General features: G+C 42.6%; 1 protein-coding gene across 1 annotated transcript in view; it reads left to right on the forward strand.

Annotated features, from left to right (window-relative positions):
• The window catches only part of ZC3H4 (zinc finger CCCH-type containing 4), a 589,226-nt gene that overhangs the window by 140,240 nt on the left and 429,934 nt on the right, over positions 1-19,052 (forward strand). The gene's annotated exons all lie outside the window — the stretch shown is intronic.

Here is a 19,052-nt window from a genome sequence, read left to right on the forward strand (position 1 = left end):
AGGTCCCTAGTGGGAGAGGTCAGTACCTGTTTCATGCTGATCACTCCTTCTGTGGCATCATTTAGTATAAACCCTGTATAGTATCACACAAGCTTTGGTCTTTTTCACCACTGAGAAGATTTTACTTGTTTCATTTTGATTTTCATTAGTAAGTAAATCTGGTAGTTATGTGGCCTAATTAATTAAATATAATGTATAATTTAAAATGCAGATGTCTGTATTGTCTGTATTGTCTAAGTCCATAATTTCTATTTCTAGTGTGTGTGTGTGTGTGTGTGTGTGTGTGTGTGTGTGTGTGTGTGTGTGTGTGTGTGTGTGTAACATATGGATGTACTTTATGTAATAGAAAAAACACTTACTCGAATTTCATAATGTCGAGACCGCTTCAGTGAAACTGCATATGATCGTACACCTAGAACATCGTACTGTCTCTCTGGGAAACTTACCACTGGGCCACCATGGTGAACTTTGCTCTTTTCTTCTCCCTAGTGTTATCTCAAAGTTGGTACATTTAGTTGGAGAGGTGGGGGAGGTGAAGCCACCCACATGGGTGGGTTTGATTTGCTTTGGTTTGTTTTTTCATCATGGTGGGCCAGTGGTTAGTTTCCCAGAGTGACAGTGCGATGTTCCTGGTGTTCGATAATATGCAGTTTGGCTGAAGTGGTCTTAATGTTATGAAATTCAAGTAAATGTTTTTTCAGTTATATAAAGTAGATCCATATATATATATATATATATATATATATATATATATATATATATATATATATATATATATATCCATATCTCCTGATGAAGACTTGCTGGCTAGCATCATATTTTTATCAAGCATTAGAAATTATTTTCCTTCCAGCCTCCAGCTTAATTGCCTGACCTGCACACATTTCAGGTAGTTTAGGTTTTCAAGGCAAGCTTTGAAAGCACATCCATCTGGTCTGTTCTGTGTTAAAATGAGCTTGAAATTCTTTGTAGTGGTGAATATATTTTATGAAAGTAACTGCAGATACATTTTTTCTGTTGCTGTAATTGAATCAGAGTGCCAGGATGCGTCAGTGAGGTATTTGTGGAAAAGAAATGGTATTTGTAGTTTATTTCTCAGAATGTCATTTCATTGCCCTACTTAGTTTCTTGTCCCACATAAGTGTATGCATTCATTTTATCTGACTGTTAAGACTGACTGTTTGTTTATATGGTAGCATGAATGGTGTATGTAACACTGTTAAAGGCAGCTCTGTTTGGAGGTGTCCTATGGTAGCATGAATTGTGGAAGTATTACGGTTAAAGGCAGTTCTGTTTGGAGGTGACCTGTATATTTATCAACTATCCCTGATTTTGTCTGCTATTTTGCCATGTTCCTTTTAAAAGTTTTGATTTTCTGATAAGTCAGTGAGGGTAATAGTCAGTTGACTCTCTGTTGAAATGTTGACAATTGAAATGGCGAGTGCTGACAAGACGGAAAAAAAAGGCCAAAACTACAGGAGAAGAGCACATCTCAAACATTGCTCATCTTCTTTAAACTTTTATTTTTTGAAAGGGAGCAAGCCCCCTTAAGTCCCCTGAACTTGTATGTACCAACTGTGAGATCTCCATACCTCTGAGAAAAATGAATGTTCTGAGAAATGGCCATCTTGGACTTATTTTAGGTAAATACATTTTTTTTTGGCCATTCAGTCTCCCTGTTTCAGGACAAGTGGGTTCTGGCATTTCAAATGTTTACCTAGTCATGTTGATGCAAACCTTTTCTAATAACTTTAACTGTGTTAGATTAACGGTTAAAATTATCCTTGATTTGGGGCCATTGCTCCCTCCAATTTCCTATTATATTTGGCTTTCTCTTTGATTTTTGACCAAAGAGGTTGAGAACTGTAGGACTCCTGGCTTACATCTTTCCAAAATGTACTGGAGTATGAGTGGAGTCTGATGAAGACTCTTGTCTTCATCCTCACAAGTGGAACTCACTGTAGCTTTTGTCAGTTTTAGTCTTGCGGATTCACTAACTAGAGCTGCAAGTTCATGTGTTTGTGTGAGCAGTCTGAGACTGCTGTTCCTGAAGGAGGAGCTCATCAACACTGTCCTTGATGGCCTTTACTTCAGGGAGGAAGTAATTTTTGGCCAACCATCTTAAGACTTTGTTGGTGATCTCTTGAAGATGTAATTGCTCCTAACATGGTGCTCTGCTGTGGCAGTTGGACTTAAGATGATAGAGAGCCTTTATGACCCTTCTGCTGCTCTACTTTCTCTTGCAGGCTAAGACAACCCTAAAAGAGGATGAGCAGTTTAGTTCAGCAAGGTATATAACACATGCTTTGGGTTCTGCTAATGTTAAAAGCATAGGAAAAACTGTGACATTAAGAAAGGAAAATAATTGTTCATTGGTTGATCAGTGGGTAAACAAAATTAAATTAAAAAAATTATTAAAAGTTGCTGGCCCAGGACATAGTTTTGTCAATAGTGCCAAACGGTACACATACTCTTGTGGTGTATGTAAATAGCAATATCATATAAAAATACCTTTTAGTAGGTCTTTTAACAGGAATATCCCCAGGAGCCAGTGACAGGCTTTTGTATGGTCCATTACCTGTGTAGTTTATATGGCAAAGTGTAGGTATTATGACTATTTTTGTATAGATAAATCACTTCCCAGCCTTTTGGCTGAGATCAAGTGTATAAAGCAACAAGGATGCTACAAACAAGAGTATATAAGCAGATGCATCATTTTAGGAGTAAAAATCGAAAAATGTTTTGTACATATGCAGTGAATTATGTAATACTTACAATTACTTTGGTTTTCACATTTTATAAAATGTACATACATATGTTAGGGATGGTGATTTTGATTTGTTGGGCAAAAAGAGGAATGTACTGGGTTGCACTTTGTACTTTTCAATGTCCCAAGTTGGATGTCATAGTGCATATTAAAAAAAGAAACTCTTGAAATATTGATTTGTAGTATTTATTTTGTTTTACATTTGCTGACCGGGAATGTCTGACTGAGCCGAAGCCCTTTTTCAGCAGAGGCCCGGGGAGAAAAGCTCCAGTAAATACATATAACATTTAGTCATTGTTGCAGATATTATACAAGTGGGATAAGACAATCGGCTAGCAGACTGCAAGGGCATTTTTGAGAGTATACAGATTACATTACGTCGTCATACAAATATTATATATGTAGAAAAATGTTGAAACAGCTTGATTACAGCCACAGCATTTTTAAAAGTTATAGTATAAAAAAGCAACGTAGGAGTAAAATGCTTTTTATTTCTTTTTCAGTTAAATTAAACAGGATACAGTAAAGTATAAGAGAGAGAGGAATACATTGATTAGCAGAGTGAAGTAAAGAGTTATGTAGGAGGGTTTGAGCATTGGCAGATCCTTTTCCTGTTGAAATATTCTTTTAGAGTTAGTTTAAATAGTTTGGAATGTGTGTGTGTGCTCAAATTTCAAGGGGATGTTTGTTCCATTCAATAGAGGGGTGGTAGCTGTATAAGTTACACCCTGCTTTAGATTTGGGCTTGTAAATTTTTAAGAGGTCTTGGGAAGAGCTACGGAGGTTTCTTGAAGGAGCATAGTGGGAGATGCTAGAGTGTAAGGCTGGACAGAAAGATGGCTGGTAAAGAACTGAGTGTATAGTTTGGAGCTGAGAGAGAAGGCAAAGGTGGGGCAGCTCAAGCCAGTTTAAATATCCCAGAGAGAGACAGTGGTGAGATCTATAGGATTGTTGAGTTGCAAATCTAGCTACTTTGTGGTATGTATTCTTAAGTCTACTGAGGAGAGAGGAGTTAAGGTTAGTTAGGATTTGTGAGCAATTTGTTAAGCAGGGAAGGAGGTAGGCATGAGTGACGGCTATTCTAGCTTTGAGTGAGAAATTTTTTATTTCTATATAGTAGACCTAATTTAAGGTGAGTTTTCCTGTTACAATTATTTATGTGGAGGTCAAATTTTAGTTGATCATCGATTGTGATACGAAGGAGTTTTGAGCTAGGTTCAACTACAATAGGAGTCTTGTTGAGTGACTGGATAGTAAAAGTGGTCTTTATGTGGTTGGATGTTTTAGGGAGGAAGAGTAGGAGTTTGTTTTTTTTAGGGTTGAGAATGAGTTGGTTGTTTGAGAGCCATGTTTCAACTGAGTTAAAGGATGACTGGGTAGCTGATAGGAGTTCAGAGGGAGAGTTGGCTATTGTTATGACTGTAGAGTCATCATTGTATTGGATAATAGAGGAAAGTGGGCAGGAGGTATAGAGCAGGTTTGTGAAGATGTTGAAAAGTAGTGGCCCTAAAATGGATCCTTGAGGGACACCCATTTGTATTGGAAGGGGAGTAGATAAAGCAGTGTCTCATTTTACAGATTGGAGTCTATCTTTTAGATAGCTTTCAAACCATGCCACTGTATAAGGGGAGAAGTTGAGGTTGGAGAGTTTGTTTAATAGAGTGTGAGAAACAGTATCAAAGGCCTTTGAGAGATCGAGGAAGAGACAGGAGGTACGTTTTTGGTCATCTCTGGCCAGGGAAATAGTGTTGAGAAAGGATAGAAGTGCAGTATAGGTGCTATGCCTTGGTCGAAAACCACGTTGTGTAGGTGTAAGTAGGTTTTCCTGATTGAGATGGTCCATGACTTAAGTATGTATGCATTTTTCAAGAACTTTTGACAGAGGGGAGAGGATGGCAAAGGGTCTAAAGTTAGAGATTTCAGTGGAGTTACCTCCTGTGTGGATAGGTAGGGTGTAGAACTGTTTCCAGTATGTATATATCGTACTTGTTTTTATATATTAGTAAGTTTATAGAGTTTTGATTTTGTAATGCCATTTTATTACATTTTAAATTATTCCCAGCTCTCTTTTATGCAGCTAATTTAAGATATTGAAGTTAGATGCTAGCATAAGTTCTGTTCTGTTGTTGAACAAAAGATCTTGCATACTTTATTCCATTAAAGTCGTCATTTATTTATCTCCAGCTGGACATGTTTTTTTTATTTACAGTCTATTAAAGTACAAGATGTTCTTCGTGTTTCACTGTTGCATTCATTACATTTGGGGTAATCTGCTGGCAGGTTGCCCTCAGTCGGCCTGAATTCCAAAGTCTTGGGACCTGCGTCAGTTGCTGTCTTCTCTTCCATGACGTCAAGTCGTCAGGGGTATAAAACATGCAGCCGACATCATTTTCTTTAGTCTTTCATGCCGCACAGTGCCTGAAGCAGAAGCAATTTCGCAAGTGCCGGTTAGCCGACTACTGAAATATTCGAGTTTGAGTTTCAGAACCGAAGTCTTCACTAAAGCTAAGTACCCCGTTGGGGAAACCTTTTTCTTACTTTTTACCGATGTCAGAAAAAGTTAATAATTGTATTACTTGTGGGAAGCAAATACCTCATAAGAATTTCCATTTATACTGTGTTCCTTGCCTAGGCCCTGATCACAACATGCCTGGCTGTCAGTTTTGTGCTAGATTTAACCAACGCACTATTAAGCGTCGGTATATTTTTGCATCAAAGTATTTTGGAAACAGATTTAACTACCCAGAAATGTCGTCGGATAGCAATCCGACTACCGGAGTACATAAAAAGCGCAAAGCAAAGGACAGAGAAAGACAGTCGAGATCCAAAACCGACAACGAAGCTTCTCCTAAGCCAGTCGCTGGTTCGCCGATTCTCAGTGAGGTGCTTTCGGAGCCCCTGATGCCCACTACCTTCGAGTCGCAGGCCTCTACCGACACCCATGTGGAGTCCGGCATGCCGCAGGATACTCAAGGTATTGGACCGACGGATGTATCTCCCTCGGATGGGTCCTGAGCCGCTGAGCAGGCACCGGCTTCTGAGGGTGTATTCAGACCTCAACATTTGTATATCAAACCGAAGACATCTGCAAAAGCAACTTCTAAAACTAAAAAAAGGTGTATGAGCCACATGCACAGGCCTCTATGCCTAAAAAACAAATGATCAAAATGGCTAAAGACCTTATTGCCTTGATCAGGGGTACCCATCCCCCTCCAGATAAGAGGCCTAGGCAAGACCCTGATTATGAATCTTCAGATCAGGTTTCTATTTCTTCCGATTCCTCTTCTGATCAGGAATTATCTATACCTCCCTATGAGGATTCTGATGCTGAGGAGTCTATTCCATCTGCATCTCCTCCTGAGGACTATTCATTTGGAGAAACCTTGCATACTTTGAGGGAGCATTTTCAATGGGAGAGTCAAGACTTCTCAATATCAAAAAAGAAGTTCAGGGATTTCCTTCTCCTCCCTCAGCACAAGCCTTTAGCCATTCTCCCCGTTTTAGACATTGTGGATGATGTGTTTTTGGAGTCAAGTTTGACCCCTGATTCCTTACCTCCGGCTCCCAGTAAGCCTGACAGATATAACAGGGTCCCTGACTCATAAATTTTTATTTAGAAACCCTGCTGCTGATCCTAAAACTATTTCACAGGGCCCAAAGGGAGTTAAGGCCTCAACAGCAAAAAATCCTGCCCCCTCTGACAGAGATTCAAAGGCAATGGACAGATGGGGGAAAAAGGTTTATACATCTGCAACCTTGGCAACCAGGGCCTTACTTGTCAATTTCATATGCTTAAGTACCAGCAACATGTTATGGGATTGATGAAACAGAAAATGATGATTTCAGAATGTGCAGAAAATAAAGAATTGCAGGAATTATTGCATGCAGCTGAACAAGGTGGAAAGCATACTTTGCAATGTGGTTTTGATTCTTTAGAGGCCTCCTGCAGGGCCACAGTTACTGGATCTGTGATTAGGAGGCATGCCTGGTTAAAGGAACAAAATTTGCCTGACCATGTTAAAGCTAAATTGTTAGATGCACCTTTACAGCATGAGTCTCTGTTTGGTATTAAGGCAGAAGAGGTTTTAAAGAAAATGGAAGACAAAGCTAAGTCTATGCAAACTGTTAAAGACTTCTTACAATTGCAGCCACCAAGATTCAGTAGACACTGGCCTACAAAAAATTGGTCCTTTCCTGTGTCAGACAGAGCTCAAAGGGGCAAATCCAGACACCCTAAGGGTTCCAGATACCAGGCGCAAGACTGATATAGGTCAAAGCAATGGGGCGCATCCACCTCCAAATCAGGAGATAAAGCGCAAACCTACAGAAAGCGATCCCAATGACTTCCCTCTGGCTACACCAAGCACTTATCTTTTGGCAGCACCCATAGGGGGAAAATTAGCCCTTTTTGCTCAAAATTGGCAGTTAATAACCCAGGACAAGTGGGTACTAAACATCGTATCACAGGGATACAGATTCCATTTCCACACTCTGCCAATGGCAAATCGTTGGCCAGATCTGCCAAGAAATCAATGGGAAGAGGCACAGAAACAGGTTATGTCACTCATGGATATGAGGTCCATTCAGACAGTACCAGAACAGGAAAAAGTACAAGGTTTTTACTCAAGACTGTTCTTGGTACCTAGAAAAGACCAGGCCTGGCAGCCAATACTGGATTTATCGATTTTGAACACATACCTGGGCATTCTAAAATTCAAAATGCTGACTTTGCAGCAGCTTCTGCCCATGCTGGGCATGAATGCTTGGCAGGTGACTTTAGACCTAAAAGAGGCATACCTGCATGTCCCAATAAGACAATCGTGCAGAAGATACCTCAGATGCATTACCAATTCTCTGCACTGCCCTTTGGCTTATCTACTGCGCCCAGGGTCTTTACAAAGTGCCTGGCACCAGTAATTGCATTTTGCAGACAAAGAAGCATACAAATATATCCTTACTTGGACGACTGTCTCATTCAAGCAGAGAACAAGGACACTCTTCTTCGACACCTGGCATTTGTGAAAAGGCTTCTAACATGCCTAGGGTACACAATAACCGAAAATAAATCACTGGTACCCTCTCAAAAGATAACACTCCCGGGTGCAAGCTTGAATACAACTGCCCAGATGGCTTACCTCAAGCCAGACAAAGGCAACTGACTACTTACTTCAAACTGATGGCAACAAAAGCACAGTCTTCTGCAAGACAAATTCTGCAGGCTCTGGGCTTCATGGCATCCTGCATCGTACTAATTCCATATGCAAGACTGCATATGAGGAAACTTCAGTGGTACCTAAAAAGTTTATGGAGTCAACATTCACACAGTCTGAAAACAATGATTCCTCTCATTCCTTGCCTGCAACAGGAGTTTCTATGGTGGGCAAAAGCCTCTCACCAAAACATGGGACGGCCCTTCACTCTACCCCCTGCCAGCCACTCCTTAACAACAGACTCATCAGGTTATGCCTGGGGGCCCACATGGCAGGAAGATGCATTCAGGGCATATGGGCACTAAAACAAATGCATCTACATATCAACCAGAAAGCGATGCTAGCTGTTCAAAATGCCCTAACGGCCTTCAAGGACTTACTTTATCCAGGACAACTACTGATAAAGACGGACAACACCACAGTCATGTGGTATATAAACAAGCAAGGGGGCACACACTCATACCACCTTTGCAGATTAGCTATGGCACTGTGGAACACAGCTTTGACCTACCAAATACACCTTCAAGCTCAATTCCTGCCAGGAAAACAAAACACTCTGGCAGACGATTTAAGGAGAAACCTTATGGATCCTCACGAGTGGAAACTAAATCCACAAGTCTTCAGCATGATAAGAGAAATGGGGGAACCCAGACATAGATCTATTTGCCTCTCCTCAAAATTACCAGTTAAAAAGATTCTGCACAAGGACTTATCACAGACAAGCATGGAAAGTGGACGCCCAATCCTTCAGTTGGAAAAACCTATCAGTTTACGCCTTTCCTCCTCTGCCTCTTCTACCCAAGATCCTCCTAAAAGTCAGACAAGAGAAGCCAAAGATGATATTAATTGCCCCGGACTGGCCCCGCCAATACTGGTACCCAATCCTAAGGAACTTGTCTCAATACCCAGCTTGGACCTTGCCTCAAAGACCACAGCTACTGTCCTAGCAAAACAGTCGGATCCTGCACAATCAACTACAGACTCTGAACCTGGCAGCATGGCTAATCATGTAATCATACAAACGACACCTCTCAGTAAAGCTGTGATGGATGTCATTTTGGAAGCCAGAAGGCCTAGCACAAGAAAATCTTATGCTGACAAATGGAAGAGATTCTGTGCTTGAAATCAAGCACAAGGAACTGATACAGCAGAACTACATATTCCTCAGATATTACAATACTTGACTGAGATGCTTGACAAAGGCCTATCGATCTCATCAAAATCCATGCCTCTGCCATTTCGGCACATTACAATACAGAGCCACCAGTCTTTTCTCATCCTTTAATAAAGCAGTATCTTAGAGGAGCCAAAAATTTAAGGCCTCCTAGAAGATCACCATTACTTGCATGGGACCTCAGTTATGTGCTGGAAAAGCTCACCCTGCCTCCATTTGAACCAGCTGCTACCGCTCATATAAAGTTCTTATCATAGAAGACGGCTCTGCTACTAGCAATTACTTTAGCAGGAAGTGCTTCAGAGCTACAGGTCCTCATGGCTGTAGAGCCTTTTATCATATTTTACCCAGACAGGGTGTCTCTGAAGACAAATCCTACTTTTATGCCTAAGGTGGTTTCCATTGTGGCTCTTAACCAAACAATTCATCTGCCAACATTTTATCCAGATCCACAGAACAAAGGGGAGAGAATTCTGCATTCCTTGGACGTACACAGACCGCTAAGATTCTACTTGAGCAGGACTAAAGCTCTAAGAAAAACTGAGCAATTACTACTGTCATATGATGCAGGATCAGAAGGAAAGGCTATTTCAAAGCAGACAGTTTCAAAGTGGATAAGCCACTGCATCTGTTTCTGCTACTTACACCATGGTAAACCTGTGCCCAAGGGCATTAGGTCTCATTCCACCAGAGCTGCAGCTACTTAGCAGCTTTTCTCAGGGGAGTACCAACCAAAGACATTCTAGAGAGTGCTGCTTGGAGTTCTGTTCACACCTTTACAAAGCATTACCATTTGCCTCTTTACTTTAAGTCCAGGGCATGCTTTGCCACTGCAGTGCTGCAAGGCCTTATAGCCGCACCTAATGCTGTTTAGCTCCAGCCTCCCAACCATAGCTTTGGGATTCTACCCAAATGTAATGACTGCAACAGTGAAACACGAAGAACATAGTACAGTTGTGTACACTTACCATAAATGTAGATGTTCGAGTGTATTCACTGTTGCAGTCCAGGTTACCCTCCCGCCATCCCCCTGTCATTTTAAAGTTTATCTTTCCTTCTCTATCTTCTACAACCTATGTGGTGTATTTGCTTGTAGATGAAGGTAAAGTTTATATTGATGCATGTGTATATATTTATATAATATTGCTACCTTTTTGGGGGCACCTGACATCAGGGGCAAGGAAAACTAAAGAAAATGGAGTCAGCTGCATGTTTTATACCCCTGACGACCTGACGTCATGGAAGAGAAGACAGCAACCGATGCAGGACCCAAGACTTTGGAATTCAGGTCGACTGAGGGCAACCTGCCAGCAGATTAACCCAAATGTAATGAATGCAGCAGTGAATACACTTGAACATCTACATTTATGGTAAGTGTACACAACTGTACTTTTTGAACCTGTTGGCTATTAACTGGGAAGGTGGCTGCATTTAATTTAAGAACATCTAATTAAAGTTCATGCTTCCCGTACTCCCAATTTTTGCAATGGCATTCTCCATATTAGTTCCAGGTTTATGGTACTCTCTGTCTTAACATTAAAAGACATTAGTAATCTTAATACTTAGAAAAAATAATTTATTGATCTCACGTAATATTCAAAATGATGATGCTTCAAAAATGGCTCATAGATGTCTGATAAATACCACTGAATGAAGTTGCTAGTAACATACAAATTCTATATGCTTGTTATGCTGCTCTTATTGTCTGTGTAAAAATGTGTGCATTCTTGCTCGGCTCTGCACTATACTCTTGTAAATGCATTGTTAATTCAACTGTATGTACTCTTGCTTTTGGCCTGAGACATGGTTGAAAAGATTGTTCAGGCCTGCTCGCTCCCTGGTTTAACAAACCACCATAAAAGTAAATAAATATAGGTCACTTAAATGCATTGTATAGATGCTGAATGGTTCAAGCACAGCATTTGGTTGATATTTTTTGTTGGTTTTATATTGTAGTCATAACCTATATAGATATCTGCTTTTGGCTATGTCCAACATATGTCCTGACTTTAGAGATGATTGCCCTTATCACACGGCCAATATGTCACCTTATCTCAGACACTGTCATGTACTTAGTGTAAAGGTGGCATTATCAGTGCCATCTTTAGTTCTTTCTTGTGACCTATAATTTCACTAGAGGAGAGTGCATCATAGTCTGGGATCACTCCTGGCCTGGGAATGAAGAGTATTCAGAGATGAGTACTCTTGAGAGCTTTTTTCATTCCATGCCTTTACAGTTGTTGATAGTAGATTGCATGTAGATTTCCAAGAATGGTGGTATGCAGTGTGCCCATGCCTGAGAAAGCTACCAAGATGTTCTTGAAGTGCCAAATACCACAAAAAGATGTCCATGTCCCTTATGTTTTTTCCTGCCTACATCCAGGGCATCACATGGTCAGCTGTGGCATCTGTCAGTGGTGGTGGATGAAGGCTTTAAAGAGGAGGCAGAAAACTCAGGCATACCAGCCTGGGAGAGTCTTGACAGTCCTGTTATCATCTGCAGATGTGCAGCAGCAGGTGGAAGTGGATGTCCTTCCTAGACAGAAAAAAAGAGATGTGCTTTCATATGGAGAAAAAAAGGGAGACCCTTGAACTTTAAAGTTTGTCAGAGACCCTTAGGTGTTAGGGCTCCAGTTTCATAGAGGCATTTGAAAAATCCCTGGCCCTGACGCCTGCTATCATTGAGGGCTATAAGGTCTTCCCTGTGGAAGTTGTCATGCTTTTGGCCCCTGCATATCCCACCGGCTAGTCCTTACACTCCTTATCAGATGGTGCTCCCCATGTCCACTTTGGAATGGTATTTGGGCTATAAGGTCATGCCTGTGGAAGTCGGCATGCTTGTGGCCCCAGCATATCCCACCAGCCAGTCCCTACACTCCTTATCAAATGGTGCTCCCCATGTCCACTTTGGAATGAGATTTGATTAAAAAAGAGGATTGCATATTCTTCCTCTGTTATTTTCAAAAATGATGTCCTTTCAGAATCCTGAGACTTCTGCCCCAAGATTCCCAAACTCTCAGCATCTCCACCTAATGTGCCTCTTATGCTAGACAGCTGCCTTTTGGTGGTTCTCTCTTGCATAGTTCCAGCCATCCTCCCTTACAGGTTTGAGCTAAGTTGGCTCAAGGTTTCCTGCCATTCATGTGACATCTGCAGCCATATTCAGAACACCCTTCTTTGTCTGGATTACCCCTCCTAAGAAGAAGGTCTTCCCTATGAGATGCTCAGACTTAACCTGATTCTGAAGAGAAGGAAGAGCTGGGCTGCATGTCACAGTCCCCCCCCCAATTAATTCACTAAGATATTGAGGACACTTGGTTTCTAATTCTTCACCAGAAGGTATGTGATTTGGGACAGTCTCTCAGTTATGTCTGAACTTAATTTTTTATCTCTGGAGGCCTCTGATACCCAGAAGAGATGCTGTGACATTTGGAGTTTTGTCGATATTAGCCAATGGCTATCCCCGCAGTGCAGGAAACCATGTTGGATGTTTTTTTTTCAGACAGCGTATTTGAAACCAGATTCCCAACCTTCCAGCCTCAAGAGTGTCCTTGGAAGCCGCTAAGGATCGTAGACTGGCTCTGGGGTAGAATACTCATTCCATTGACTTGGTGGGGTTGAATGGATGAAGGGTTATACTCCAGGTTGCTCTTTTAACTCATTACAGCCAAGTGATGTCTCCAGGCGTTTCTGCAGTCATCTCCTACTGCGCCTCTAGGCATCAAATATTGCCTGTTCATATTTGCATTAATAATTCCAAAACCATGTTACATACAAGGTATCCGAAAATTTTATCTTGAAGCATACATGATGGCAAACACAATTGTATTGATATATCTTCTCTGTCAGTGGGCATTTGTTAAAAATATAAGGTGAAAACTTTAAATGCTGAAGCCACGCCCACTAGGAGTTAAATGTGCACCCACAAAAGAGCTCTACTGGAGGGAATGAGTTAAGGAAGAAATATGGATCATGAAGACTCATTCTGAACTTTTCAAGACTAATTAGGTTCTTAATAATGCCCAAATTCAAGACCTTGACCTTATAGGCCTTCTTGCTAATCCCAGGCTTTCATTCTCTGTTGGTGATATTAGAGTTCAGTAATACCTCCCTTCATAACCCTGTTTTGAAAGGACCCAGGCAGTACCCAATCTCTGTAGTGGGGGCTTGGGGGGGGGGGTCACCATTACCAGATGTTTTTCGTGTTTCACTGTTGCAGTCATCACATTTGGGTTACTTGGGTTATCTGCCTGCAGGTAGCCCTCAGTCAGCCCAAAAACCAGAGACTTAGTATTTCTGCGTTGGTTGCTGTTGCTGCAGGACTGACGTCAGGTCGTCAGGGTATAAAAACAGGCAGCTGATGCCATTACATCAGTCTTTCTTGCCGAGAAGCCCAAAGCAGAAACGGTTCGCACGAGTGCCGGTCGACCGCCACCTGAGTTTTCGTTTCCGAACGGAATCATCCTGAAGTCTTCTAAAGCTAAGTACCCCATTGGGGATCCTTTTTCTTGCTCTAGCCGATGTCAGAAAAAGTTAATAATTGTCTCATCTGTGGAAAGCAAATACCACACCAAGATTTCCATTCTTACTGTGTCGCCTGTTTAGGTCCAGACCATGACGTACCTCGCTGTCGGTTTTGTTCTTTGTTCAACACCCGAACTGTTCATTGTCGGGCTGTTATTGTAGCTAAATACTTTCTCTCTCGGTCTCCTTATTCCAATATGGCTTCAGTACCCCATTTGTGTACCGATCTTCCAAAAAATGTAAGGATAAAGACAGAAACAGACCACACAGGTCCAAAACTCCCAACAACGCTTCCATTAAGCTAGTCGCCAGTTCGCCGGTACACAGGCGGATGTCCTTCAAGGATGCATCTGCAGTCCTTACAAATAGGTTGTCCTGTCGTCAGGCAGCCCTTCGGTCGGCTGGATTCCAAAGTCTGGGTCCGGCTTCGGCTGGTGTCGCACTTCACCCGACGTCATTGTGGCAGTTTTCGGGTATAAAGGCATCAGCCGACGCCATTTTCCTCAGTCTTTCTTGCCGCGTGGCACCCGAAGCAGAAGCTGTTCGCAAGTGCCGGTCGGTCAGATCCAGAGATTACTTCTACCGAATACTACTTCGAAGACTTCTATAAAGCTAAGTACCCGTTGGGGACTCTTTCTTGCCTCAGCCGATGTCAGAGAAAGTTAATAACTGTTTATCTTGTGGGAAACAAATACCTCATAAAGATTTCCACTCCTATTGTATACATTGTTTAGGCCCAGACCACGACGTAGTAGCTTGTCTAGCCTGTGCTTCTTTAACGGCGGACGCTGAGACATCGCCGGACTTTGCTGAACAGATTTTCGGCTCGATTTTGCCTACATTATGCCGTCGGATCCTCCGACTACAAATAACTAAAAACGCAAAGAAAGGACCGACACTCACGGTCCGCGGTTTTGGCTGAAACCACGGCCAAGCAATCCGCGAGTGTCTCGGTTTCGGCCGAAACCGAGCAAGCGGTTCTTTCTTCAGCCGACAACTTGCCTTCTACCGAGGCTTCCTCTATTCTGGTAGAAACGGCTTCTGAAATCCAGCCTTCTGTTGCGATTTCACAGGATTTATCAGACACCATTCCACTAGATATTTCTACTCCTGCACGTGGAGCTGCTAGGCCTCCTCCAGCTATGTCTATTAAGGCCTTTGCCAGGGCTAAAGCAGCCAAAACTTCCAAGCCAGTGCCTGCCAAGCCCCCCTCTCACAGGCCCAGCACCAGCTCCCATATGCTTTCTTTGGCACAGGATCTCATCACTTTAATCCGTGGATCCCAGCCTCATCCAGACAGGGCCTCTCTCCTCCTCCAGAAAAGAGGCCTAGAGCAGAGCCCCCTGAGCCAGTAGCCACAGATGATTCTTCTGATGATTCAGAACATTCTGATCCTCCTGAGGCTTCTTATTCTCCTTACGAAGACTCCGATGCTGAGGAGTCCATCCCTTCAGCCTCTCCTCCTGAGGAATTTTCCTTTGGGGAAACCTTGCATGCTATGAGGGAACAATTCCAGTGGCAGGGCCAAGATTTCTCAGACTCAAGAAAAGGCTTAGGACCTTTCTACACTTACCACAGCATAGGCCTTTAGCTATCCCTCCAGTTCTATCTGTTGTTGATGATGCATTTAATGATGCTTGCACTTCTCCTGATACTTTACCCCCGGCTCCTGCTAAACCAGATAGGTACTACAGGGTCCCGGACACTCATCACCACTTATATAAGGCCCCTTTTGCAGATCCAGAGACTATCTCCCAGGGCCCTAAAGCTGTAGCAGCTACTTCTTCTAAAAACCCCCTCCCCTCTGAAAGGGATTCCAGGTCCTTAGAGATATGGGGTAAAAAAGTTTACACCTCTGCTACTTTGTCAGCTAGAGCTTTGAATTGCCAATTTCATATGATTCAATATCAAGAGTTTATGCTTGACCAGTTGACTAAATCTTTAGAATCTTTAGATAAAAAGTATGTTCAAGAAATGTTACATAACATTCAGCAGGTTAGTAACCATTCTTTAAAATGTGGCTATGATGCACTGGAGGCTTCCTTTAGATCAGCCAAGATGGGCACAGTTATCAGGAGGCATGCATGGTTGAAAGAACAGGCATTACCAGACCATATCAAATCTAAGCTTTTGGATGCACCTATGGACAAGGTCAATTTATTTGGTGCCCCCGCACAGCAGGTTCTCAAAAAGATGGAAGAGAAAGCAAAATCTGTGCAAACCGTAAAAGATTTCTTACAAGTTCAACCTCCAAGGTTTAGCAGGAATTGGCCCTCCAAGAATTGGTCCTTTCCGGAGTCCTCTAAGGCACAAAGAGGCAGGAATAGGTGCTCTAGAGGCAGAAACCAACCCAGAGGTGCATACAGGGGTCGCCAGTGGCAGGGTAACAACCAACGAGGCACGGACACAGCCACCACCACTACAACAACTCAATCACAGTGACTTGGCGGTGACACCCTACCAGGAACAACTAGAAGCACCCTTCGGCGGAAAGCTAACCTTATTTTCAAAAAACTGGCACTGCATTACAAGAGAAAAATGGATTTTGCAAACTATAGATCAAGGTTACAGGTTCCATTTCCATACTCTACCAGGAAAGAGAGGAATGCCAAACCTACCACCTACTCAAAGGGCAGAAGCTCTAAAACAAATATCTCAATTATTAAGAATGAGAGCTGTGGAAAAGGTACCATCTATGGAGCAAGGGAAGGATTTTACTCCAGGCTCTTCCTGGTACCAAGAAAAGAAAACAAATGGAGGCCTATTCTAGATCTGTCCGCTCTAAACACATTCCTCATTGTTCCAAAATTCAAAATGCTGACTCTACAGCAGCTTCTTCCCATGCTGGGCAAGGAGTCTTGGCTGGTAACTCTAGATCTCAAGGAGGCATACCTGCACGTCCCCATAAGACCAATTTGCAGAAGATACCTCAGATTTCTTGCAGGATCAGAGCATTATCAATTCTCAGCATTGCCCTTTGGCTTATCTACTGCCCAGAGTGTTCACGAAATGCCTGGCATCAGTAATCGCTCATTGCAGACTTCAGGGGATTCAAATCTATCCCTACCTGGACGACTGCCTGATACAAGCGGACAACAAAAACAAATTAACAGAAGACTTACAAAGAGTCATCTACCTGCTACAAGCCCTGGGATACACAGTCAATTCAAAAAAGTCAAGGCTGATTCCATCCCAAATAATAACCTTTCTGGGTGCAGAACTGGACACATCCAAACAAATGGCATTTCTAACTGCAGAAAAGAAAGAACAACTTCCTCTCTACTTTTTGGCATTAACAAAGCAAAGCCATCTAACTGCAAGAAAAGTGTTACAAGCTCTAGGCTTCATGGCATCCTGCATAATTCTGGTCCCTCATGCCAGGCTTCATATGAGAAAACTACAGTGGTACCTAAAGAATTTGTGGTCTCAGCACAAGCACAGCCTGGAAACCAAAATTCCAATGATCCCATGCCTGAAACAAGAGTTCTTATGGTAGGCACAGGCCTGTCAATCAAACACAGGACTGCCCTTCAGCAAAAGTCATCCAAGACAAACTATCACGACAGATGCCTCAGACCTCGGTTGGGGGGCACACATGATGGACAAGTGCGTTCAAGGCCTATGGACTCAAGACCAACTGCATCTGCACGTAAATCTAAAAGAAATGATGGCAGTAAAATTGGCAATCCAGGCATTCAGTCCTCTTCTCCACGAAGGTCAGCTGTTGATAAGGACAGACAACACCACAGTTATGTGGTACATCAACAAACAGGGAGGCACACACTCATACCCCCTATGCCGGCTGGCACTAGACCTATGGGATGTGGCTCTGGGTTACAACCTTCACTTACAGGCAATTTATGTTCCAGGGAAGGAAAACATTCTAGCAGACACATTAAGCAGAACTATAACAGATGCCCACGAATGGATGCTGCATCCGGACATCTTCAAAGCCATCACAAGAAAATGGGGATTGCCACAAATAGACTTGTTTGCATCCCCATACAATCACCAGTTGAAGAAATTCTGCACAAGGACTTACCACCCACTTGCTTGGAAGGTGGACTCCCTATCCTTCAGTTGGAAAAGCATGACAGCATACACATTCCCACCACTTCCTTTGATGCACAAGGTGCTTCTCAAGATCAAAGAGGAACATCTGAGGATCATTCTGATAGCCCCAGACTGGCCAAGACAACATTGGTACCCACTACTGAGGAGCATGTCCAGGGAACAAATATGGAAACTACCACTGATCCCATTAGTGCTGACACAGAACAACTACAACATTCTGCATCCAAGCCTAAAAACTCTGCAACTAACTGCCTGGAACATTGCATGACAGAAATTAACCCAAATTTATCCCAAAGGGTTAAGGACATAATCCTGGAGGCTCGTAGACCTTCAACAAGAAAGAATTATGCAGCAAAATGGAAAAGATATCTCATCTGGAGCGCTGCAAAAGGGCAAGATGTGACACTGGTGAACATAGCCAACATCCTGGAGTACTTGGCTGAGCTCTACCACACAGGCCTGTCCTATTCCTCCATCAAGATACATGCATCAGCTATTTCAGCACAATACAGCTTGGATCCTCCTGTCTTCTCGCATCCTCTGCTCAGACAGTTTCTGAGGGGAATTAAAAATGTAAAACCCCCCAGGAAACCTCCATTGCCAGCATGGGACTTGAACTTTGTGCTAGAAAAACTGACTCTACCTCCTTTCGAGCCAGCAGCTACAGCAGACTTGCAATACTTATCCTGGAAGACTGCCTTCCTGCTGGCAATAACTTCAGCAAGAAGGGTCTCTGAACTACAAGCATTAATGGCAGTACAACCCTTCCTGATCTTCCATCAAGACAGAGTGTCCATGAGAACAAATCCTACATTTATGCCTAAGGTGGTATCCAGAGTCTCTTTAAATCAGGCTATCCACCTTCCTACATTCTTCCCAATCCACAGAACAGGGGAGAAAAGCTTTTACATACCTTGGATGTACACAGGCAATTACGCTACTACCTGGACAGGACAAAAAACAATAGAAAATCTGACCAGCTTCTGGTAGCTTATGCAACAGGAAAAGAAGGAAAACCAATTTCTAAACAGACAATCTCCAAATGGATAGGAAATTGCATAAGATTTTGTTACTCCTACCATGGAAAGAAAACTCCAGAGAACATCAGGCCTCACTCCACAAGGGCCACAGCCACTGCCACAGCTTTCTTACGAGGAGTGGCTACCAAGGACATTATAGAGGCTGCTACTTGGACCTCCGTGCATACATTTGCCAAGCATTATAACTTACCTCTATACTCTAGATCCCATGCTGGCTTTGCCACTGCTGTTTTGCAAGGGATCCTGACTACACCATAATCTAT

Source organism: Protopterus annectens, chromosome 1.part0 (assembly GCF_019279795.1).
Source record: "Protopterus annectens isolate FY-2018-M chromosome 1.part0, PAN1.0, whole genome shotgun sequence".
Lineage (NCBI taxonomy): Eukaryota > Metazoa > Chordata > Ceratodontiformes > Protopteridae > Protopterus > Protopterus annectens.